Source organism: Amblyomma maculatum, chromosome 7 (assembly GCF_055883805.1).
Source record: "Amblyomma maculatum isolate TAMU_Amacu chromosome 7, ASM5588380v1, whole genome shotgun sequence".
Classification (NCBI taxonomy): domain Eukaryota; kingdom Metazoa; phylum Arthropoda; class Arachnida; order Ixodida; family Ixodidae; genus Amblyomma; species Amblyomma maculatum.
The window spans coordinates 69,878,238-69,904,162 of record NC_139350.1 but is presented as its reverse complement, the minus strand read 5'-3'; the positions used below and the strand labels follow the sequence as shown (position 1 = coordinate 69,904,162).

General features: G+C 41.9%; 1 pseudogene; it reads left to right on the top strand.

Moving 5' to 3' along the window:
* The first annotated feature begins 20,250 nt into the window (after window positions 1-20,250).
* Window positions 20,251-23,992, top strand: LOC146183599 (uncharacterized; annotated as a pseudogene).
* Window positions 23,993-25,925: the final 1,933 nt, after the last annotated feature.

Below are 25,925 nucleotides of genomic sequence, written 5' to 3'. Positions count from 1 at the left end.
CGTTTTTCATCAAGAATTTATAAACGAACTAAACGATCTAAAAAAGACATTCAGCTTTTTTTACTGCATGGCCACCTATTTTGCGTTCCCCAGGGAAGTGCTCTCAAAGTCCGCTTGCGGCAAGCTTGAACTTGACTCAGCGATGGTCGGAAGGGATCACTACTATAGACACTTGTGCTCACGCTGAAATGCTCAATACTTCAAGGCCAAAGTGACAATATGTTGTTTCACCCTTTATTTATTACTGACTGAAACCAGCTAAACAGAACTTCGTAAAAGAGTTGCATCCAATATCTATTTGTCTCTTATGAGAAAGGAAGTTCCGCAACCGGACGCCGCCACATAGGCAGTGAATGCAATATCGTCTCCAATTTCTGTTTACCTTTGCCCTTTTACTTGTACTCAGACAGAAGCTTTATTAGGCTGGGGATTCGACTCACCAAGAGATATACAACCTGTCATTTGGACACATCTAATTCTATTTATTTATTTGTTTGTTTGTAACACCCTCAAAGCCCGGGTCGGGTTTTATAGAGGGGAGTGGTATACAAGACCAAATGTTTAGGAATAATAAAAAAGTACACAAAAATATATAAGAGTAGAAATCAACGAAAAATAAACAGTGCAGAATGATCAGTTAGGAAAAGCAGCAAGAGCATATTTGAAACCTTATGTCGGTTATAGATACTAGCGCAGCAGGAAGGTGGTTCCAATCATTAATCGAACGCGGGAGGAATCCATCGTAGAAAGTGATTGTGCGATATGTTGAGGATCCAATTTTATGATGACGGTTCACACGAGATGATGTATCACAGGGACGCTGAATGAAATGAGCGTGAAGAGCACCATAACGGTATATTTATTGCAGCAGACATAGTCGGAGTATCTGACGCCTCAGTGAGAGAGCAGGGAGGCGTAAGGTGTTGTTCATGCTAGTTGTGCTGGCGGTACGGGGTTAATTACTGAGTAAAGGTAAACAGCAGACCGATTCTGAATGGCTTCGACGGAGTTTATTAGAAAATCGAAAAGTCGGGATCAGTACAAAGGAATACTTATACAAAGGAATATTTATACAATTGGTTCACAGGAAGGGAAAGACGCAGTATCGGTCACGCTTGTTTCTGTGAACACCTACACGCGCCGTAAGGGAAGAGAGGAAGGTTGGAGTGAAAGTGGAGAGAGAGAGAAAGAGGAGCCGCGTAGTGGAGGACTACGGAGTAATTTCGACCACCTGGGGATCTTTAACGAGTGCTGAAATCGCATAGCACACGGACGCCTCTTCGTTTCGCCTCCATGGAAACGAAGCAGCCGCCGCGGTCGGGATCGAACCCGGGCACTCCGGCACAGTAGTCTGGCGTCTTACCACTGCACCGCCCCGGCGGGGCGTACAAAGGCATGCATATTTAATTTTGGGGTGAAATAATGTTTTGTAAAGTTAAGATTTAAAGGACGAATGAATGCTTGGAAAATTACGTTTCAAATAGAGTAACGAGCGATTAGCATTGTTGGTTACGTATTTGATATGCGTTTAGTTAGAGGTGATAAAGATACCCAATAATACTTGGATGACAACTTGGCAAACTAAAGCTATAACTTGATTTTGAGAAAGTATAGCTTTTAAATGAGACATGGCGGAAGCCAGCGTGATCAATATTACAGAAATGTGAGAAATGCAGGAAGAGCATTAACACGGGCTCAGATCGTCGCAATTACGGAAACGTCTCTTGCCGACCATAATATATTATGTTCAAAATTCATTTTCGTCTCTTCCAGAAAATACTTTATTTTTTTTTTATTGTTTTACCAACCTTATCCACGAGGATACTGTAGTCACGCTTTCATATAAATGCTGAATCCAAAAATGGGGCCTTGGCGACCCTCGTGCCAACTTTATTGCAGATGACGACGGTCTAATAGAGAGATTCTTACAAAATTGTGTAATCTTCTGACGGTCCGTTCCGGCCTGTTAAACCTACGAAGCGTGCTGAAATAACTTAGGTCGCGTGAAAATGTTCTTTATACCGGCAACAGAAGACATGTTGAGATTTATAGATTTATGAATGGATAGCTTTAGTGCCAGTTTTTTTTTTTGTTGTTGTTGTTGTTGTTGTTGTTGTTGTTGTTGTTGTTGTTGTTGTTGTTGTCAGCAATTGCTGCCGTTGATACAGTGTATTCTGAGCGCCTAACGCCAGCGCTAGTAGTTGTCGACTGCCGGCACTAGTATTTTCTGGCTCTTCAGCAGCAAAAGAGAGCCACTGAGACGAAGGCATTATCGAGGTGGGAGCAACACGCCGAGTACGTTTTACGCCTTGCAAGCGGAAAAACAAAAAAAAAACGATTAAACTTATAATTGTGACCACTGAAGGACAATTCGTATCTGGCTCTGGCAGGAAACAAAATAGAGGATAACTCAAAAAACGTGAGGCAGCAAAAGGAGTGAAGGTTAGTGGCAACCATGAATAAAAGCTGTCAGACGTGGTCTGTGTAGCTTCTTCTATAAGACGGGAATAGGATTGGACAGGTTGGTAACCATTGTACCTGGGGAAACATACCGCTAGAAGAACAGAAGAAGGAAACAGGCAGGCACAAGCGCTAACATTCCAGTGTTTATTGTGAAACAGGGGCATATAAACGGATCTGATTCTGCAAACAACAAGAGTTAGAGAAAACGTAGAAAGGGCCATATGCGGTATTGCCATGAAATCGAGCTGTTTCCTTAAGAATGCCACAGGCGACCTGCTATCCCTCCAATCTCGAACGCTTGTTTGACATCGGCAGTCAGGTCATTGCAGGGCCGATACAAAATGGCAGTCTTATCGAGCAAGCGAGCAAGAGATTACAAAAGAGTTATGCGTAGCACTTTTTTTTCCAGCCAGCTGACCATCTGTAGCAATCTTACACCTTTAGTAGTGCTCTTGGAGACGCACATTCTAACATCTACTCGTTTTGCCTATAAAGCGCTTTCTATATAAAAGTGGAATTTTTCAGACAACCCTCACTTGAAGGAATAAATCTGCGTTTAAGCACTTCGGCTCCCCGGTTCACCTATAGGTCTTTTTGCACAGGCAAAATTTATTTAGTGCCCTGAACATAATTTTAAGCCAGAACTTACCCTACATTCTGGGGACCTATTATGCAGGTAGGGAATCGCGGTTGTCTGTTTTTCTTGTTTCTTCTATTTTCTTCTGGTCCCCCACTTTCTGCTCGTAACAGATGCGTAATTCAATTTTACTTCCCCGATGCAGACCTTCAGTGACCAACACGATAAAATATTAAGGATGCCCGCCCTCTTCTGATGCTCTACTTACGTTTGTACACTTTCATCCGCAGTATTTTGGCATGACCTATACAGGGAGCTAGAATTCTGCAAGAAGGAAATAATGCTGCTTCTCTTTACTAGCTTTGAGTGCACAGAGCTGTCCGTCAAAGGAGGCTTTTTAGCTCTATAGGCTGACACAATAGGCATGAATGATCCTGGTGAAAGCTCAGCCGCCGCCGTAAAACACAAATTCTATTGTAGCGACTCGCGTGGCATGCGTCCGGCACGTGTCGAAGAGAAGGAAGCAGCGCCGGCACGAGAGCTCAGGAACGCTCGCGAGCTTCACCTAGGCCGGACGCTGCCGTCGTCACCTCTTCAGCTTCTCCTCAAATAAATGTGGCCGCGGTCGCCCCTGCCTGGCGATCTCTACACTATAAATCGTACCGTTCGAGGCTTCCAGCCGGGGTCTTCCACAGTAAATGTGATTTCTAAGCCTCAAACTCTATTGCGGTTATTTTAGGAATGTAAAATATCACACTGAGTACTCCCACAGGAAATGTGATTTCTAAGCCTCTAACGATATTGCGGTTATTTTAGGAATTTAAAATACCACACTGAGTACTTCCACAGGAAATGTGATTTCTAAGCCTCAAACAATATTGGGGTTATTTTAGGAATGTAAAATACCCCACTGAGTACCTTTGTTAAGCATGGATCTTCCTTGTACCTAAAAAGGTGGACTGTATCATTGATTGCATGCCTTTAATGCACCGAAATGACTGATGTTATAAGAGTAACCAGAAAAAAAGAGAGAAAAATTACAACGGTCTATAGTGAACATTGACTAGTGGCAAAAACTACTCATGTGGAGTAATTTTAGCCGCGCCTGAATCAGCTGCGACAAGTCTCAGCACTCTTGTTTTAATCATGACCAAGGCCACAAGTCATCATCATCATCATCAGCCTCACTATACCCAGAGGGCGAAGGCCTCTCCTATATTCCTCCAATTAACCCAGTTCTGTGCTAGCTGCATCTACTTGATGCCTGCGAATTTCTTAAACTCACCCCCCCCCCCCCTTCCTAACATTCTGCCGCCCCCTGCGACAGCTTTTCTTCCCTTGGAATCCAGTTTGTTACCCTAGGCGACTATCGGTTGTCCTCTCTTCGCACTACTTGTTGTGCTCAGGCCCATTTCTTCTTCTTGATTTCCACTAGAATGTCAGTAACATGAGTTATTTCTCTGACCACAAGTATGCTACATTTGAAGGGGAAGTACAACCAAATTCTTTGTTACCTCTACTAGAAGAACAACTGTTTCAGTAGACCCACGATTGGCAATACTGCTTTACCTTTGGTTCGATTTGGTTTCAAGGTCCAAAAGCGCCTCAGGAGATTAGAGACGTCGTAGTGGAGGGCTCCGGAAGTTTCTACCACCCGGGGTTCTTTAACATGCACTAACATCGCACAGCATATGGGCGCCTTATCTTCCTCTTCCATGAAAAATTTGGTGCCGTGGCTGCGATTGACCACACATTCTTGGTGTGAGGACTCGAATGCCTTAACCACTGAGCAACCACTACAGGGCAGTAATGCCTTGAATTTAATAGTTTAAAAACGACACTGTTTTAAGGAACACTTCTTTGCGTTTCCTGATGAACTCGACCCATTTGTCGTCCTTACTGGACCAAATTTTCCCGAAAGCTTCAAATGACGAACGACCACTACCCATTCTAAGAATTTTTTTTTGTCTTGGAAGACTGGCAAGATTGTGTCTGCCATTTCGTCTTTTCGTTTGGTCCCTTCAATTCTCCAGTTAATATGGCCAGTTACTCGAAAGCGCATTTGAAATATTGTGCAATAGCTTTTGGTTTTACCGGCATTGTTCTAAGAATGTTTCACAATTTTTCAGGGAATTTTTCCTTTTTTTAAGGAAGAACGGCGCCCAAGTAAAAAAATCGTGTCCGCAAAAATGTGCGAAATGACGGCATCATACCTGAATTCTCGAGCGCTGAGCCACAGCTAACTATTTAAATATCTGTATAAGCTTGACCGCCAAAAACGCACTTGTGCACAGTACAGCACCGTTACCATCCCGGTTGTTAGTCGATTTTCTTACGCAAGCCTCCTGAAAAAATTGATTGCGTGATAAACCTATTTTCTAAAAGCTTAAAGCTCTCTAAAGAAGGCAGCAGGGAGCTTAATTCCTTTGAAGTGGAAGGCATCACATACGCATCCTCCTAGTTCACTGAGCAATTTAGCTCAATGTATCGTGAATTCTTAAACTTCTGAACCTGTTGTATTGGCTGGTGTAAAATACAATAAAATCCATGCAAAAATTCGCCACCTGTACCGGCCACCAGGACGATACTTGCCGGTGCCATGCTGGGGGAAGGTGGGAAAAAATTTGCACTTTAGTCCTCGCATAGATAAAACGGGCCAAGAAAGGCTAATGGTTCAAATGATCTAGTACCTCCTGCTTTCTCTATATGTATGGATCATTTTCTTACCTACAAACTTTGAGTATTTTCCGGAGAAGAATTCTTGAACGCAATTTTTTTAATATTATCAATATTCATCCTAGCATCATTTTTGCGCCGACATTTTGTGAGGAGTCTTCTAGTGTTCAGCTATTATTTTTCAAAAAGATGCCCAATGGTTATGAACGGCAGACTGGCTTATTTCTTGCGAGCGCAGATGCGCATAATATTTTAGTACGCTTTTTGGAATCATCAGAAGATACGATCATTTCAGTGCTTATTTCCTCCAAAACAGTGCTAAATATTTGACTGCTGCCAAGTAATTCTTAAAACAAACCTCATTATTTTTCAAGCGAAAAATTTATTTACTGATAGTAAGCGCAAGGAAAATTGCAGAACCAAGCAATTTCTGTGCATCGGTAGCTTATACCCTTTCTAGCAATAAATAGATAATAATTATCTCATAACATTTTTGCCTCATGATTACTTTCAGAAACGAAGACGATGCACTTTTTGTGGCAACATTACGCACTAGATGGGTATGCAGGAAAGGCTTTAGAAGCTAGTTTTTGCTACGCGTAGAAGCTTAGACCAATCCCATCAACGCGAACATAAAAATGTCTCAATATATCCGACATTTGCTCCAGAATTAAAACGGTGTACTCTAGAACCATAAACCTGAAGATTGTTGAGCTCCTGCTGCGTTTCACAAAGTCGTCACTACGAATACCATGACTGGATTTACGAAAAGGCACCGTCTTTGCCAGAAGTAACAGGCTGCATGGTTTGCTTCTCGCTTGCATTCTAAAGTCAACATTGATTACCAGACGATCACCACTTGTTAAGAAGTGAGGACAGAAATTCGCCTTTACTTTACGCTGAATTACAGCTTAGGACGGCTTACGAATTCTCTACTTCCCGTCTTAGAAGCGGAACATGCAGCCTCGTTACTTTTGGCAAAGACGGTACAGCCGGCTTTAACGGTGACGAGCGGCCGTGAACCGCCCGGTGCTGCCTCTGCCTCTTCTTTCTTTTTTTTTCCTTTTCTCCTTTCTTCTCCTTTGTTCCTTCGCTTCTTCTTCTTCTTCTTGTGAGCTTTGTCTGCTAGGCTGTTCTGACTGATGCCAAGCAGCCCCTGCCATAAACGGCTGAGGGGCATCAGTGCCCGAAGAAGCTGTCACTACATGTTTTTATACTCTGCATATGGTGAGGATAATTTCTGTAAAGAACCCACATTTGTAGTAAACAACCTGATATGCCGAATATTAATTTTCTAGCGTTACGTTTTGAGCAAATAATTGCCGAGAACCTCAAACCCCTCCACATAGAATAACTTCAAAAGAAACCTCTTCGAGACTGTACGCGCAAATGTAACTGGGGACAACTGTAGTACTTGGAACATTTGAGGTTTGCACCAATGAAAGCCACAAGCGCGCAGTATATAAAACACCTCTCAGAAATCGGATATGAAGCTTGATTCGAGGCGTTGCTTCCGGCAGAGCAGAACAGTTAAGAACAAGTTAAGAACAGTTAAGTTAAGTAATAAGAAGACGACTCTTAATTCCAGCAGCATGATTTCACTCCCATGTTCATTCCCGCCACAGATATCCGCTTTGCTTCAGCTCGGCTTTGCTGTACTAGGCAGTTGACGGTCACGCAGTACTGCTAAAAATTGTCCGGGCGTACACTGTCACCACGCACGTTGACACCTAATGCTCGACAGAATAGCCTGGACTGTCACCAGCGCCGCGAACCATAGCCCGCTTAGGGAGCCTGTACCTACATTGCCTTAGCTAGAGCACAGTTTGATATTACTAGTCTTTCGCAGTCGCAGTGACCGGGCTATGTCTCCACATTTCGGTAGTCAGCGGTCAAACACACTCACATTGATAGCAAGCTGCAGTTTGCATATCTCCGCAACCCGACATGGCGCTCTACTTCGCTTGCGGATTTCAAATTACGCAATCCTTAATTTACCGCCTGCTCTCTCGAGGAAAAGAGAAAGTAAGTTCCCAGAAAGGATGGGTCCTATTTGACAAAGAAACAGCTATAGAAATATCAGAGGTCCATGATTTGGAACAGTCAATTTTTCAGGTCTCGTAAACGATGTGAAGTGGCCAATCCGACACTCTTGCTCCTTTCGCAGAAGCATCAAACTGGGATGTTTTAATAAACTGGAGAAAACATGCAGTGATTATAAAACGCTCTTCACAGTTGTATACCCCTATGAGCTATGATGCTGGGAATGCAAAAGCAATATTGTCAATACGAAATTGTAGAATTGAATTTCATTCTGAAATTGAACCATTGATCTATTTTAGCGCTAAGCGGTTGCTCAAATATTAAGCTGTATGGTAAAAATTGTTATGTTGAATGTTTTTATCACTGACTTTCCCTCCGCACCCCCCCCCCCCCCATATAAAAGTGTAGCCATAACGCGTATTGCGTTCTACTATAATTAGAATCTTTGATGAAGTTTATGAAGCTTATGATGAAGTTTATGAAGTTTATGAAACCTCAATACAGCTGCTTGTCTGGTTTTAAAGGACACTTCTGTTCTGTTAAGAGGCTCTGTGCATCAATCAGGATGTTATAACAAATGCCGGTTAAGTTTTTGCCAGGCGCAATACATTTTGAGTCGGCGGCTGGCAAAATATGACAGATTGTTTGCTTTATTTGTCGGCACTGCCATCTCTCGGAACCTGCATAGTGCGAACGAACTTTGGTTTTGTGCGTAAAAGCTTTCAAACACTGATTTCAACTTTTCTTTTCTCCACGTTTCTGCTGGTTTCTGGGCTTTAGCATTCACTCTCCCTTTTATCCCTTTCATGCCGAACCGAAATTGACTTTCTTTATATACGCCCTCTTCGGTTTTCCAGATTCTCAATCACACCAAATCTGTGCCAGCATTAAAAAAAACCTTCCCGTTCATGCCTTGCATAGCGGAGAAAAATATAATTGACTATATGCTTCTTTTAAGTATGTCACGCTATTCTTGTAAAATCCTGTCATATTTCTTCCTATCGCAAAATTGTCGATGACACGTGCTCTGTTTTTTGTTCATATAGTTTCAACTGAGCCGACTCTCGTTGTACAAACCTTAATGAGCACTTTTTTGCACCTTGTGATTCATCACACTACGCGTTGTGTCTTCGCTTGTCGATTCGACTCCAATTAACTGCTGTATTGAAGGAATAAAGCAATTGGTTGTTGCAGAGTAGCCTAAAGACTCACAGACTGACCCTTTCATTTATTTACTAACAAACGACCTAACTAATGCAATTATCAAGCTCGTTGATAAACTGTAATCTTTATCATTCATAGTTGCTTTTGACATGTATGGCAACAATTCAATGAGCTTTTAATAACATAAATATTATCTCTTAGAACTTACACAGCCGAATCTCCATCCTTTCTTTTAGACAATGTGGTTTGCCAAAGCCCGCTGTGAATAAACTAGGGTGCCTTGCTTTTTACCTACAGCTTCAGACGAAAATAACATTTGCTGATTTAGTATATGGAGCAGCCTAAACGGTAGCATCTATACGCCAGTTACGCATCATTCCCATAGAATAAGCTTCAGAAATGAAGTTGTGTTCAATCAGTCTATTTCGATCTCAAATATTTTCTTGTTGTTTCAATCACGTAAGCAGTATTGTACCTAGGGAGCATCTTTAAGGCAGATACATATATTTTATCGCATAGTAATTCTATCTGAGGCAAAGTGCAGAGAAGAGACGAATAGTTCCAACTACTAAGCTCTTGATAAACTCTAATGGCTGCCATTCTTAGTTTATTATATCAGCGTCTGGTTTAAATTTCATGAGATGGCTTTTAGTAACAGTGAGGCCAGGTTATAAAAGCTAAAAAGGGGAATTTTCGTCCTTTCTTTACTTGCGTTACTGAATACAGAGCTGTCTCAATCTCCAACCATACCAGAACAGACCCATGCAGCTGCTGCACACATGCAGTTTCAACTACAGGCGTACGTTTGTGTCGACGTGTGTCTCACATTCCTCTGCGTTCTACCTAGGCAAGAGCGGTCTCTGGAAGCTGGGCTCAGGCAGAGAAGACCACATACAACATACCGGCGAGTTCGTGAGACAGCGGAAACTTGATTTTTCCGGGCTCTCTGATTGTTAAAAAGCCACATTAAGAAAAGGTACATCCGTACGTTCATTTCTCGGTACTTCCGATACAAGAAGTACAGTTTGGTTCATTTGATTGAACAACAGCTAAAGAAAATTGGCGGCTGACTGGTTTTTCTAACATGCTAAGGGTTTCTTTGCAGGTTTAACTTCTTGTCATTGCGACAGAATGAAACCTGAATCATCTATATGCTAATATTGAGAAAATGCTACTTAATGGGTGAGATCAGCTCTTAGTTGCACAAAGTGGGGGTTCTTCAGTTCTTTGCCATGGGGGCGTTACCGTATAGCGAGACATTAAGTCTACTGATTGGGGCATTGTTAGTGCAGTTCTACCTTGAAATGAGTAAGATGTGGACACTGACAGTCCTGGTTTTTGAGATTTTCTAAATAATGCAACAGTTTATTTGACAGAAAGCTGCACGCTTGTAAAGAAGGCTCGCTTGCAAGAAGCCTGTGAGTAAACCGTCCCGGAAAATTTTATTGTCATCAAAACAAATAGATCGATGATTCAATTATCTTTCAACCAGTTATTGAACCTGTAATAAACCTCTGCGGCTATACCTAGTTACTCAAACACTGTGGCACTTATCCGCTCTCTGTAATGCACCTTGTTTCACTCCACTGCACTCATTTATTAGAATACCATTTTTCCCTACACGCGCTACATTTATAACTTTGTCTAATCACCATGCAAAGAGCAAACACCTCTAATGCGCTACTTTTAATTTTCGGAGAAATTGAGTTGTCATTGTATTGTTTCCTTAACATCATTCATTTCGTGCTTAGTAGATTAACTGGCGTCCGACTGTGCCTCATTTATCTAGAAACGATGTCCTACACACGAGTGACAGGAATACCACTAGAACAGAAAGACGGGCGTGTCCTTTTTCACGTACTCCGTCGGTGAAAAAAATTGACCATGTACTTAACGGAAACTCGAAGCCGCAAAAATACGTGAGCCCTTCGCCGAGCACACATGAGCAGGAGCCACACCCACGACACGCGCTGGGTGCACTCATTTGCATTCTCATCGACACGCGAGATCATTCGCCTGCAGGGTCTATTATACGGGGACAGCATTTGCTCACACGCGCGCCCAGTTTTCGGCAAAGCTTTTTGCACCCCAGGCGTTGTTCGTACTCTTTTCTTTCGAATTGGTCTGTTCGGGTGGATGCACACATGCGCATCCATTACTTGCTATAACGAGAAGCAAATGGCTTGCCGCCCTGCAAAATGGCCTGCAGGGACAATTTTCATACTGATGGAGCCATTCAGTTTTCTCATCGTGTAGTCTACACGCGAATTCCAATAAGCGAGCGCTAGTGTAACTTACGCTCGTGTTCTGTGTGCTTCGTGACTCCGTATTACCTAAACTCATTAAGGCGAATATGGCGCCGCAAGTTGATAGGTTCATCCAGGCACGTCTAGATTATCCCATAATACACGTCCGCATGAACACGTGATGGGGAAATGTTTGGGAACTGTGTAAAACAGGACCGGGTTGTATTTCTTCTCACCTCCGTAAGCAGTTTCATTTATGCATCGAGACGATGACGGTGGCCTACTTGAAACTGCTGCAGTGTCACTGAGTACGCAACTCGTTCACGCAACACATCTGAAAAAGAAACGTCATATGCACTGTCTAATGAAACTAAAAATAATCTAGCCAAGCTGCACCAGCTTTTATGTACAGTATGTAGTGCGTAAAACAATTGATAACACTTCAAACAAGCATATCAAAAACGATATATGCCTTACAGAAAAACCGTCTAATGGGGGTCGATTTCGGAGATGAATTTACCGTTGTTTTTTTTTTTTTTTTGCTCGTTTTTGGTTCTTCCAGTTTTGGTGCGAAACCTGTAGTCAAGCAAAATTCAGTTTTAGGTTGGCTAAAAGCCAATAAAAGCGAGGACTTATTACTATTACTATTATGTTTATTACTATGGTTCGCCGAAATCAACAAAAAATGCATGTCAACTATTTTTGAGCACTCAATTCACACGTGCCGTTAGAGAGTTAAGAGGCCCCGGCAAGGTTTTACATTTCCAATTGTCAAGGGCAGTACGTAAATAAAACCGCTTGCGCCACCTGCGCAACATAGTGGGTGATGCAAGTTCTGGCATAGAAGAAAAATTGAAAAATCCTTTTTATCTTCACTTCTCCCAAAGACAGCTTTATCCACAGCACGAGTACGCAGCGGTTGGCTGATTGGGAACAGTTAAATATATATAATTTGTTCATTATTATAATCAAACATAAGGCGGATGACATTCGTCAGCAGCTGGCTTCTCTCGCTCTTTCTCATTGCGCCGATTCTTTTCCTTTAAAAAAAGACGCCATATATTTTCTTTACTTGAACTCCTTTCCTTCTCCGCATGGTGTGTCTTTCCCTTAGTTTATTTTTGACTGAGAGTCGTGTTTTACGGGAATTACGGCATACCATCAGGTTGTGTTTTGGGAGGACAGCTTCTTGTAGGTTATCAGAAGAAAGACCTACCTGCAATGCACCAGGATGTGAAAACGAAAATAGCTCGTGTTTAGGCATGCGCAAAACTAATTTTCTCATGTACTTCGTGCATCCGACTCAATATACAGAGCAGAACGTTGTGTTTGCGAAGACTCGCTGCCTGCACGGTTGAGACAGACGAACCCGAAGGGGGCATCGCATATTATACATGGCAATTCCCTTTGAAAAGGAACATAAAAAATTACTAATTATTTTGCCGAAACTTTTAGAAGTGTAAACAATTACATCACTAATTACTGCTTCCGGATAGCAATGAAATAATGATAATTATTCCTGCTGAGTTACTTAATTAGTTTAAATTACTTCCTTATTATGTTCCATGCAAAAACTAATAAAGATAGTAGACAAAATAACTCTCCAGATGGTGACGCCCACATCCTTTTGTCTCATTCCGGCCTAAATTGCAGTTCCAGACAGCTATTTCCTCCTGCTTTGCTACAGACCATGGTATTAAACATAAGACAAAGGCAAAAAAAACTGGCACATGGTCGAACGTCCGTAAAGTGAACAGTAAACCTAGCTTCTTTTCTGGCCCTCAGCTGTCTCCACCATTTGAAATCCTAGAAGAAGCCAAGAACCGACCTCGGCCCCTTACGCTCAGTAATGCTCAAGCCATGGACCCTTCTGCTTATATTCCCTGCCCATACCAGCTCTAGCCCATGATTACGAGTGTAATCAGGCACTACTGAGCCCTAGTCTACGCAACAGAGAGTGCCACTTCGGGCTCCAAACGTGTTTTGAACTCCGGCCATCTTGAACCGTCATCCCTGCTTCTTTGGGAATGGTTGCAACTACCCGTAGGACAGCCGAACTAAGTAACCCCGCTGCACAAGACACACGAGGTCTCGACACAGAGTTCCGCAGAATTCTGCCTATTTTTGCCGATCCGTTACGCTGGACCAGACTTGCCGCACGTCGCTCCGGCTTTTGTGGCACTCTGCAGCATTTTATATTGAAAGAGCAGCGGTGCACTTTAGTAAAAGTAGTTCAGTAAAGAATTGATAAATCTGCTGCGAAATTACTGGCAAAAGGTTATTCATTAATTTTCTAAATTACTATGCCAGAAAAGTAATTCATTACATCACAAATGACTTGCAAGGTAATAGTAATTCAATTACTGTCATGTCTGTTGCAAAGGAAAGAAGAAGAGATAAGTGCCGTTGGAGTATTATGGAAGTGCTCGATGAGCAGGTTATTTAAGAATGACCTGTTTGAACAAAGTATATTTCGTTTCGAAACAAAGAGATCGGATAAGCTATGTTATTCTTACACGCTGCAAACGTATTTGAGGTACGCTTGATAGGGCGTCGACTTTTAATGCTTGTGCATGGCTCCAATAGCTTCCGAAAGGCGCAGGAGAAAAAAATTAAATTAGTAGTTATTTTTTTCAAATGTACCTGTATCTGCGATAAACCCGAATAAACAATTTACAATTTTTTTTTTTAATGAAGTCATCATGTAACGAGTCTTCAATTTCAGCAAGTATTTCAGCCCGATTGCCAGACCAGCAAACAGTGGTATGAAGACACGATTTCTTCAGTGAATTCGCAGAACAGTTAATAATGTCTCATTTTGCTGGCTACAAGTGAGACTAACTATGACGTAATAATGGAAATTTACGTCCAGGCTTGAAATACGGGTGCATAAGGTGGACGTAAATAGCAAAGAAAAATCAAGAATTCTGATGCAGACAAAAAGTCGATTCTGCTCCGCTTTACCACAGTAGATGAGAGACACATTTTTCTTCTGAAATGTCTCAAATATTCCCTGGATATGTATATAAGCTTTTGTGATTGAAGAAGTAATTAGCGACTGCAAACATATAATCTAAGGACGAAATAAAGCCTTAATGTGTATCAAATCGGCAGTTCAAACCTCATAACACATGAACTCGTAGGTGAATTTCTCTTATCAACGCCCATAAAAAGCTTCCCGACATTTCTAAAAACCACATCAGGCGGTCCGAAAAGGCTGGTTATCTCACCTATGTTATCTACTGCGCCCCTAGCATACTGGAAAAAAGAAAGCAGGCAGAAGGCTCTAGTTTTGAAGTTGGAATAGTCGACTAATTTGCAATTTAAAAGTCAATTCTTATTTCGATAAATAGAGAGCGGCAGTAGATATGTTATGATGGTGATTTTTTACATACGCACTAGGCTGTACAGCTTTTCGAAAATCCTCACCATGAAACAACACACAAGTGAAAAACATCGCATATTGCATATCGAAAAAGTACCAGCGTTGAAGTGCAGATTGTTGGGTCAGTTGGTGGATCGACATATTCAAGAAAACTGTGTGCAGAATGCGATCAGACACAAAGGAGAAACACGCACACTCACACAAGCGCATTGCTTGTGTACGGCATTCCACTTGGCATGCGTATGCCCATTCATTACACAGAACTGGTGAGTGCTAAAAAAGCAGGCAGTATTGAACATAAAATGAAAAAAAAAAAGACGCCACCTTGGAGGGAAAACTGAACCACAAGCGCCAACCTTCGCATAACGGGCTGCAATTCTGCTACGCACAAAATCAGTGCTTCAGAGGGAAACAGAAATAATTGACACTTTCCAAAGAATTGCCGTTTTTAAACGCCATATGCTGTATAAAGTGTTCGTATTATGTTCCCAGTTTCGGGGGCTTTTTTATGTTCAGAACAAGGTTCGCTTTGTTTATACATGATAAATTCTTAAAGGCCTCATGAGCAGGAAATGCTGTTTGCCGAAGTGTCTGCAGAATGTGCCGCCAGATGTTATGGTCCCAAAATACAACGCGACTTTGTATGAGGGTATGTCATCTCAACAGTCATATTGCATTGTTAGTGGTGCAATACTAAGCCGTGCAGCATAATACTCCGTCATATGACGTGATACCAAGTTGTGTTCTCCTGAATACTCGCTATGTGTTCTGTCATGAGATGCAGAAAAATGGTTTATGTAACCTTATGCAAATTACGTGTAACTTTATGCTAATTCTGTGACTCATGACTAAGTCGTAATAAGAAGTACCGCATGTTCCAGGATCACTTGCAAGAAGGTTATGACGTCACACCAGCGACATAACAAAGAAGTATGAAAGTGCAAATAACAAGAGTAGAGGGGGAGGGGATCAGTTCGCAAGTCGAGCCAATGTTTCGGCAAGTGGACTTGTCTTCGTCTGACCAGCGCGATCATCACTGGCAGGAAATTAAATACTCTTGTGCTTCCGAAGGAAAGCTATAGAGGGAGAAGAAGGGTGGGAGAGGAAAAAGTAGGTCAAGGAGTGAAAAAATGTTTCTTCGATATGTATTTCTCAACCTGGAACCGGTGATCCCGTGGCCCGAAAAAGAAAATAAAAATAGGCGGCAGCAGGAAAAAAAAGCCAACCAATTACCCTTGAAGCCTATTTGTAGCGAAACCTACACTGCGCTAGGTTTTCAACCCGTCGGCGTAGCACGCGGAACGTGGCCGTTGCCTAGCAACTGTCACGTGGTATATACCGAGAGCTGGGCCTAGAGTGGGAGGAGGAATGAAGAAGAAAAAAGGTGAAAAAAGAAGAAGAAGAAGAAAGATAACTGTTTACTTGGTAGAGGCGAACGACAAGAGCGAGTTGCTGGGACAGCAGGTTCGTTCGAAAGTTTTGACGGCGGCACATTAAATAAACATGTCCGAAGAAAAATTGACTGCAACACAGCATTCGCTCTGTCATTGGTTCAAGTCATGCTTAAGCCCTCACAATTTTTTCAGGACATGGCGGGTGTGGTTCACTGACCTGTTATTATTCTCTTTTTATGTCCTTCCCCCTCCTAGCGGAAAGCTTTTGCGAACTGTTCCCCTGTAGATGTATTCTATATCAGAACTCTTTGAAATGCCTGTATCCTTCCTAGAAAGGTGTGTCTGCACCGAACCTGCTTTAGGTGCTGACTAATCATCCACCCCGCTTGTAGGTTCTCGTATTGCTGCCGCTTTTTATTTCATTTTTCAGGCCGCAGGATCACCGGTTCCAGGCTGAGAAATAGATACCAAAGAAAAATTTTTTTCACATCTTGACCTACTTTCTTCTCCCAACCCTTCTCCCTCCCCCGCTCTAGCTTCTATTCCGCGGAAACAATAGCGTATTCAAACTCCTGCCAGTGATGATTGCGCTGCCCAGACGAAGGCAAGTTCAGTTGTCGAAACGTTGGGTAGAATTGCGAACTGAGGCTCCCCCTCAACCATTGCTCTGTGCTCTTTCATTTCGTGTAGTCATCTTTCTCTCGTTCTACCCTGGACGACAAAGATGTGTCACGTGAACCAGGATGGCTTGAAAAAAGAGACCGTGTCACACCGGATACAGGCAAAGCAGTATCACTTGATTAAGCGTCATCAGCAACAACACTTAATGCTTTCGAATTCATTCATTGAAGCAGATTTTACTGTCTTGGTAATTTTCCTGCCTTGCTGCGGCGTCTTTTCACACCGTTAACAGGAAGTTTTTGGTATTATTTGTTATAGTATTACCTCTTTGCACTGCTTTTCTGATATGAGTTGCATCGCGCTTTATGCTCACCTTTTTCTTTTGTTAACCATGAATTTTCATACACTGTTGCTGCTCTTTGCTTTGGGGGTATCTGAGTTTCAATCTATCCAAACTTACAACAGTTTATACTTATAAGTACTGCAGAACTACACAAAAATCTTACGTTAGCATAGAACTATATAATATTTCCCGTCTTCTCTCACAAACAGTTTTGTACGTTCTTATTTTGAATAGGCTATAAAAAGCTGTCGGGGGGGGGGGGGGGGGGGGGGGGGGGTAAAGTAATAGACGAGTACTGAACTCATTATTGGGATCGCTTGGACCGACAAAATAAATGACATCTCTTCATCGGCGGCGGGAACAAGTGCGCTCGCCGTTCGGTGGCAAACAGGAGCGACAGCTTTTCGCTGTTCAGATTTTCAGCATCATCACCATCATCATCAGCCTGACTATACCCACTGCAGGGTGAAGGCCTCTCCCATATTTCTCCACTTAACCCGGTTCTGTACTAGCTGCATTCACTTGACCCCCGCGAACTTCTTAACCTAATCCACCCACCTAACTTTCTGCCGCCCCCTGCTACGCTTTCCATCCATTGGAATCCAGTTTGTTACCCTAAGCGACCATCGAATATCCTCTCTTCGCACTACATGCCCTGCCCATGTCCATTTCTTCTTCTTACTTTCCGCTAGAATGTCGGTAACTTCAGTTACTTCTCTGACCCACTGTGCACGCTTCCTATCTCTTAATGTTACCCCTACCATTTTTTGTTCCATAGCCCTCTGGGTTGTCCTTAACCTAAATAGAACCCTTTTGGTTATCCTCCACGTTTCAGCCCCATAGATGAGTACCGGCAAGAGGCAACTGTTGTATACTTTCCTCTTGAGCGATACCGGTAAGCTGCTAGTCATAATCTGCGAGTGCTTGCCAAATGCGCTCCATCCTAATCTTATTCTTCTTGTTATTTTATTTTACTGAAGAAAAATCAATCAAGATAAAGAGACGAAAGAACGTATATATAACCAGACATGTGACTTGAAGCACTGCGGGGCCTACGATGATCTGAGCCAATCAAGATGGTGCTTGCCACAAAAATGTTACTCCGTGCCCGTCATACCGCGAATGATGGCTCCGTCACAGACAAGGAGAGGAATCAGTGCGCAGCGGCTGTATGTAAGAGGCGTCAGATGACTGGCTGGACCAAAGACATTTTACCGAATTCTGTCGCACTACTTTGCTGCAGGCCTCCGCATCACTTGAGAGGGCTTTCTCTGGCAAGTTAACGAGAGAACAAAACTTTCGTAAGTCTTAAACGAAGAGGCAGGAAATAGTTTGAGCTGCTTAGGTCAATATTTAAAAAAAAAAGAACAGTTCATCATCGCACAGGTATTTAAAGGAGAATTTGTGCTGCTTCGGAATTGACTGCACCAGAATATTGTAGGTTGCATATTGCTGCAAATAACTTTTGAGACTGACCTGGAAACAATCTTTAACGACGCAAAAGATGTAGAGCAGAGCTGCAAACATTCAATGTAGGTCTGGTCGGAAGTTACCGTCGGCAAAAAAAGAGATAAAGCCGCATGCGGTTGATATATGAGCAGAAATTAGGAAACACGAAAATCTTGCAAGGTATTTTGCTAGAAAATAACTCTTCTTCCCTTTTTCATCTCCTTTTGAGCACCTGAAGCAAAATGATCTAAAGAAGCACACGACCGATTGCAGAGACGCTGTCAGCCTAGAAATTGGAGCCGCCAATATTGCCATACTTTCACTACTCCGTTACTACGGTAGCGTACATATCCGATATGTTCTAGGAAGCCTAGTTATGCATTGGTTGATGACGTACCGACGTACTTTCTTTCCCAGAACGAAAGTAGCACCGAGATCTTTTCTAAGGCAAGTCAAATGCGTCCTCATGATGAGACTTTTGTTACTGCCCGCCAGTAAGGTAATGGTACGCGGCGTGTTTTTGAAACTAGCGTTTCTGGCTTGCCTCTTCCACAATAAGATCCAATTTACACTTCACAGCTTGCGCAAGCCGGCAAGCATCGAACACCACCAGAGCCGCGGATCAAACAAAGAGAAATTAGTCCTTACCAAATACTGTATAAACTCGTGTCGGTTTACAGGCAAGCGCCGCAGGCGTTTGCAACTGCATATTGCACACCAGTAATGTGAACACAGGGCTGGGTCTTAATGTTTTTTCATAATCAAGGAAAATAAAGAAAACACAAATGTATTTTTCTCTCCGTTCCTCTCTGATTACGCGATTCGTTCGTTATTGATAACATCCGCTCCCTTTTTGACAGTTATCTTCCAAACACCAATCACTGCTCCCACCCCCCTCCCTCCGCAGCATCTTGTATGTTGTAGAACATTTGTAGAAATTACCGCAGCAGCATCACATTACGACTTCTATTAAATCCGATGTCGCTTTGGGACGTTATTACTGTTATGACCCCAGGGCACAGTGGCGGTTTTGATGGCGTTTGTGTGTATCTCTGAGCTCTGTCTTCCCCTTTTTTCGTACTGTTCTGCCCGGCACTTCTAACTACAATAGTATCTCACTTGCATGAACCACCATAAATTCTACTGCCTGCCGCGGTGGCCCAGTGATTAGGGCCTCGCGGAAAACAAGTAGACGTATAGCTCTTACAGTACACTATCGAGCCAAAATTGTAGGCACACTGAAGGGTGCTAATTAAACTTCCCACGGTTAATGCTCCTTTACGCTATACTTACAAGATCATGCATAGAAATCTGATGTCTTGAATACCAGCAAGGCCTAGATGGCTTCCAAAGCTACTGCTAAATGAAGCTGTGGTGCATTCTTGGTCGTCCCCTACTCCCATAAGCCTGATTTCAATCTATGTTTAACGCCTCTGCGCGCCTGAATTCAATTTGAACATCATATGTATCATCACTCAGTATATGCGCCCTAGAGCCGCCTAAATAGTTATTTAGGCGGCTATAGCAGTCCGTACGAACAATGTACCCACCGAATATAGACATTACCAGTGTGTGACTAATTCGACACGTGCCGATGACGGGAACTTTGTTTACTTGTCCTTGAAAATTTGAGCGCTCATGACCATTTTAGATTCCTACCACTCGCCTTTCGGGCGCCAGACGATTCACCTGTTTGCTTCGCGACGGAGTTGCGAAACGTTGGCAGAGTGAAGTGAAGCAATGTTCGGGATGCTAAGAGAAGCCCTCGTGGAGGAGCGGCACGTGTGATTCTATTTATGCGCTCTAGAACTTGAAGAAGCTGTGCTCTAGTGCAAGTGCCGGGAATTTTCTCATCTGTGTCGCACCTTTGCGAATGGCGAAATAGACCAATGCCGAGGGCAGCGCCCAAGACGACTACGTTTATGGCACTGAAGGGCTTCTTCACTCCAGTGGCTTCAGCGACGCTATATTGTGAGGATGAGGTGACCTATTCGGTATCCATGATCACGACGCGTGCGCATTTCATGCGAGCATTGACACAGAATCCGTCTATATGCTCGTGCTTTTATTTCAAATCAAATGAAATCAAATTAAAGTTTATTTTTTTTCGTACATAGTGGATGGATCAGCCGCAAAAAGCTACTGCTACCAAGAGCTCGACGAAGCGACTTCCCCCCCTCATGACAGCGTCAGAGGCATAATACGGAACAATCCATTAACAAAATAACAAAGAATAGTTACAAATGTACTGTCATGCGAGTCAACATATACAGCGTCACAAAAAAAAAGGAAACATAACAAGGGAAAAATCTCACTATCAAAATAACAAAGGAGCGTTACAAATATAACGAGCCAACATATAGTGTTTCACAAAAAAGGGAACATGGGATTCAGGGGATAAAGAGAAGAATCAAACTGAGTTTACATTTCACATGTTTCATTAATATACCCCAATAAAAAATGTTTTAAATATCTTTTAGACATCGTAGTAATATTGATGGGCTGATGAGCATAACTGTTGAAGAGAACTGGCAGAGTAAATGTTATTGACTAAAGGGCGCAGTTGTTTGGCGGGGTTGGTATATAGAACACATCTGGGCGTCGTGTGTTATATTTCTGAACAGTTGGCTTCAGTGTGGCGATGTTGTTGTAAAAGAGTTATTCTTTTTAGAGCTGTGGTGTACAATACGGTAAGACGTAGTTATAATATTCACAAACCTTAATAACTGCAAATCGTTTAAAAAGTTCTTCTGTGTGGGAATCATACTTTGCGTCAGCAATAATTGCTATTACTTTTTTGTAACAGCAATAATTTGTTCAAGTTTGTTTTGGCTGTAGTTCCCCATACCAAATGGGCATATGTCATTTGGGGTAGAATTAGGGAATTATAAAGCAGCAGCTTAATCTTCTGAGGTAACCCATGCCTACAGTTGTTTATTATACCAATAGTTCGCCAAACTTTCTTATAGGTGCCATCAACATGTTGTTCCCAAGTTAGGTTACTGGAAACATGACCACCCAGAACCTTCATACTCTGTACAATTTCAATCTGACTGTTACCAAGCACTATTTTAAGTGTGGAAACACATTTGTTTTTAGGTCGAAATAGGACTGCCTTAGCTTTTCCTTTATTTACATATAATGAACTATGCTTCGTTCATGCTGCAAACAGCCGTATTGACTCACAACTGACTGTTTCTATGTCTTGGGTTGTTTCTCCTGTGATTAATAAACTTGTAACATCGGTGTAACAGATCAAAGAAGCCGCTGAGTTTGGAAACATCAATGCCAATCATTTACATACAAGCACAATAAATGTGGCCCTAGTATACTTCCCCGAGGAATTCTTGTTTTTATGTCTTTAATGTCTTAAACAAAATTGCCAATTCATGCAAACTGCTTACGCTGACTTAAGTAAGACGCTATAGTAACTGATGTGAAGCACCACGAACACCGTACAACTAAAAAGGAAGTTTTCATGTCGCAAGGAATCGAGAGCCTTTGAGAGATCTGTGTATATTCCAAGTGTTAAATTATTTTACAAAACGCTTTTTAAATTATTTCCTTTTGCTTGAGTAGCGTTGTCTCGGTAGAGCGATACTTGCGAGAACCGTACTGGAAATCATGAAGCACTGAATGTTGAGTGAAGTAGCTGGATAATCTTGAGCGTATAAGTTTTCCAATGCCTTGGAAAAGACAGGCAAAATCGAGATAATCCTGTAGTTTTTCATTATGTTTCTATCCCCCCACACACACACATATATATATATATATATATATATATATATATATATATATATACACATATATATACGTGTGTTCAGACAAGAACGAAAATGAGGTCCCATCACTATTTTTTGTTTTCACTGAAATTTATATATTATGCGGGAATATGTCTCTGCACAATGGAATGTACATTAGTTTTGCAAGATATGCAGTACATTTCTCGGAAAAAAAATCGTATATTACTACAGGTGAAAAACGCCTTTTTGCTATTTCATTAAGTTGCAAGTTTGGACGCCGGTTGCATACACAGTAAACATGTCTCGTAAATTATTTTCCTAAGCGAATATGTTTACGCAACTTTGACTAACAAAAGCACTAAAAGAAAAGGGTTTTGATGCAATATGTATTTTATTAAAAAAATTGTGTACTTTGATTCAGGAGCAGCGTGCTGCACAAAAGTCAATATTCAGCCTTTTTTTCTGGCATGATGTTCCTAAATTTTTCCGCTGAAACCTTTTGCCCGCAGTATGTAGGTTATATTTTCTATCTGAAGCAAAATATGCAGTTGTAAGAGTGTAAAAATTTTTTCCATGCCGCATCAAACTCTGCTGAGGTTCAAAAACGTCAGAAAATGAGCGAATTTGATTTGAATTAAAAAACAAAGACATCTTCTATTTTGTTTCAAATTGTCAGAATGATCGCACATGTCTCGTAATTATAACTCGCTGAATAAGTGTTGTATTATATTGTTTTAAATTATAAAAATAAATAAACATTTGAGTTAACCTTTTCATTCATTTGAATTTCTGAAAATGTGCTCTCGGAAAGTGCCTTCTATGAAGCTTCGACCTAGAAAAGGCTAGGTATATTTCCACATATTTAGCGGTGTAATTGTCTAGTGCGTATGCGGAAATGTTTTGCGTTTTTAGCCTTGATATAAGACAAAAACGAGTATTCGCTTTGAAAACTTGCATGACACGGGGACATGTTTGACTCGCAGCATACTTTAGCTCCTAATATTAGAGCTCGGATATTTATTGGTAGTCTAGATATGTATTATGACGCGAGTTGCTGCTCTCAAGGTATCTTTAACGAGATGCCGCTGCTCACGACTGCAGCCGCTACATAGGTGTATAACCCCCGGCTGTGATAGCACCCCTTTTGCCGCCGCCGCGTGGGGAGTTAAGCTAGATCCCATCGGTCTCAGTCGCAAACTACCTCTTTTCCAAACGCTTCACCCATTTGTTCGAGCTATGGTCTTATACGCAACCGAATCTATCCGTTGTGCTTCCCTATACGCACGTACCATGGGCAAAAAAGCAGGTTACCGTTTATACATGCGTTGCCACGTCAAGAAAATCTTGGAACTACGTGTTATTTCTGACAACATGCCAATTATGATTCAGCTCATGCATGCTTGGCTCTGGCGAAGGTCAAAGCCCACCTCGAGGGCAACGCACCAGTCTACACCAAGGTACCTACGTAAGCGATGGAGCTCCTGCTCACTTCGAGAATACATTCAGGTTTCATGAGCTGCAACATAATGAATGCCTAGAAATAAAATGGATGTTTTCAGCCACGGCGCATGTCAAGAATGCTTGCGACGGCGTCGGTGGATTAGTTAAGCATTTAGCAAAGCACCACAACCTGAGAAAGCCTGCGAAGGAGGTCATAGAAACGGCAAGCAGCTTCGTAGACGCACTTCAAGGAACGCCTAAGAACGTCTATATTCTAGAGCTTGCACAGAGCGAGCTCGCAGATTTCCGTGAAAAGAAGACAGAATGTAAAGTATCAAGGGAAGTGTCTGGAGTCCAGACGCTTCACATGTGGAGGTACGTGCACTCGACTGAAGGCAAGGCTTTTTACGTGGCCCCTACTGCAGATGCAGATTGAAAGAGACTGTGATCTGGTTAGTTCTGTGCCAGAAAATATGTGACGCAAATACCGACGTCAATGACTGCTATTTTTTTTTCTCTTACATGATTTTCCTGTATTAGAATCTACACACAAAGTGGCATCATATCTGTAACTTGCCTCACCGGTTAACCCTTTTTGAATTTTGAAAATAAAATGTTTCCCTTCAGAAGAAACAAATTTTCTACTGTGGCAGTGCCCTGCAGAACCACAGGAACTCTAGGTATATCAGATGTATAGGGAACGCCACCGTTACTAAAAAAAAAGAGGGCTGTAGAAAAACAGACGACTTTTTGCGGCAGAATGATGCCGAAAAACGTCACCTTACTCCTTCAGTGTCAAGTTGGGGGCATGGCAGCTCTGTGATCGGGGAATCTTTCAACACAAGTGCTGGGTTTACTAACAATTATTTTTTCCAGCATAAGGGCGGAAAAGGTAGGTACTGATGTTTATTGCAAGAGGGTGAGATAGACGCTTGCTAGAGGAAGAGGATTGCTTCCAGCTCCGTCGTCGGGCACACGGCCATATGAGTGAGCCGTCACCGACAGCGCCGAAGATATCAGATTTCGCTAACCCGCGCCGCTATCGTGGGTATAGCTTGTAGTCATTGCAGTAGTAGCTATCTCAGAAGCGGCCACCTTGTATGCGCGAACGAGACAGGCAGCTGGAGCGGTCCTGCATCGGTTAGAGCGCCCAGAAATCAAAAACGCAATATTTAACACTTTTGGCAAGATCCCTGAAGATTCCTGTTATGTATGCAGATGCAAAAACGATTTTAAAAGTGCAGTTATTTTATTTCAATAAATAATCTATATCGTAGTAAAGCGCCGCATACAATGTACAACTTACACAGTGCAGAGACGTTTGACCGACGTTAAGCAGTTCTTAAATAATTATGCCAAATAGCGAATGTGCCCCAATTTTAACACCCTGTAATCGCAAAAAATAAACCAGGGGGTTGATGAGAATTTTTTAAACACTGCGAAAGGAAATCTGCTTCCATTTTCATCGCGGCAAATTTATTGACCCTTTCGCAGTTAAGCTTTACAAGGGTAGTAATACTAAATCCCCAGGAATGCGATCATAAGTTTGAGTTTGTATTTATTTTAATTATAAAAGACAGTATAATTGCAACACTTTTTCAGCTTGTTATAATTTCGAGACATGTGGGATTATTCTGACAAATTAAAAAAAAATTCAAGTTGTTTTTTTATTTCAAATCAAATTTGCTCGGTTTTTGACATTTTTGAACCTCAGCATGTTTTAAAGCACCATGGAAAAAAAACGTTTACAGTCCTACAACTGCAATGTTTCCTGGAAATAGGAAATATAACCTCCACTATGCAGGCAAAATGTTTCAGCGGAACAAATTAGGAGGATCATGCCAGAACAAAGGGCTGAATATTGAATTTTGTGCAGCGCGCTGCTCCTGAATCAACGTTCACGAGTTTTTAATAAACCACGTATTGCATCAAAACGATTTCTTTTAAAAGTTTTTATTATTTAAAGTTGGGAAAACTTATTCGCTAAGAAAATAATTTACGAGAAATGTTTAGTGCGTATGCAACCGGGTTTCAACCTTGCAACTTTTTGAAATGGCAAAAACGGCGTTGTCCACATCTAGTGATATACGATTTTTTTTTCCAAGAAATCTATTGCATATCTTGTAAAACTATGGATCATTCCTTTCCATCGAGCCATTTGCCCACCACATATAAACATTTAATTGGAAACAAAAAATGGTCGTGGGACATGAATTTTCGTTCTGCACACCCAGCTTTGCTGCCCCACCGCCGCCCGGATTTGAGAATAAAAGCAAACATGAACTTAAATGGCAAGAGCTAAAGAACCATAGAAGAAATGCTGGATTAAACTTTTTTCATACCATTTATTACTATAAAATGGCATCAACCTCGAAAAGTAT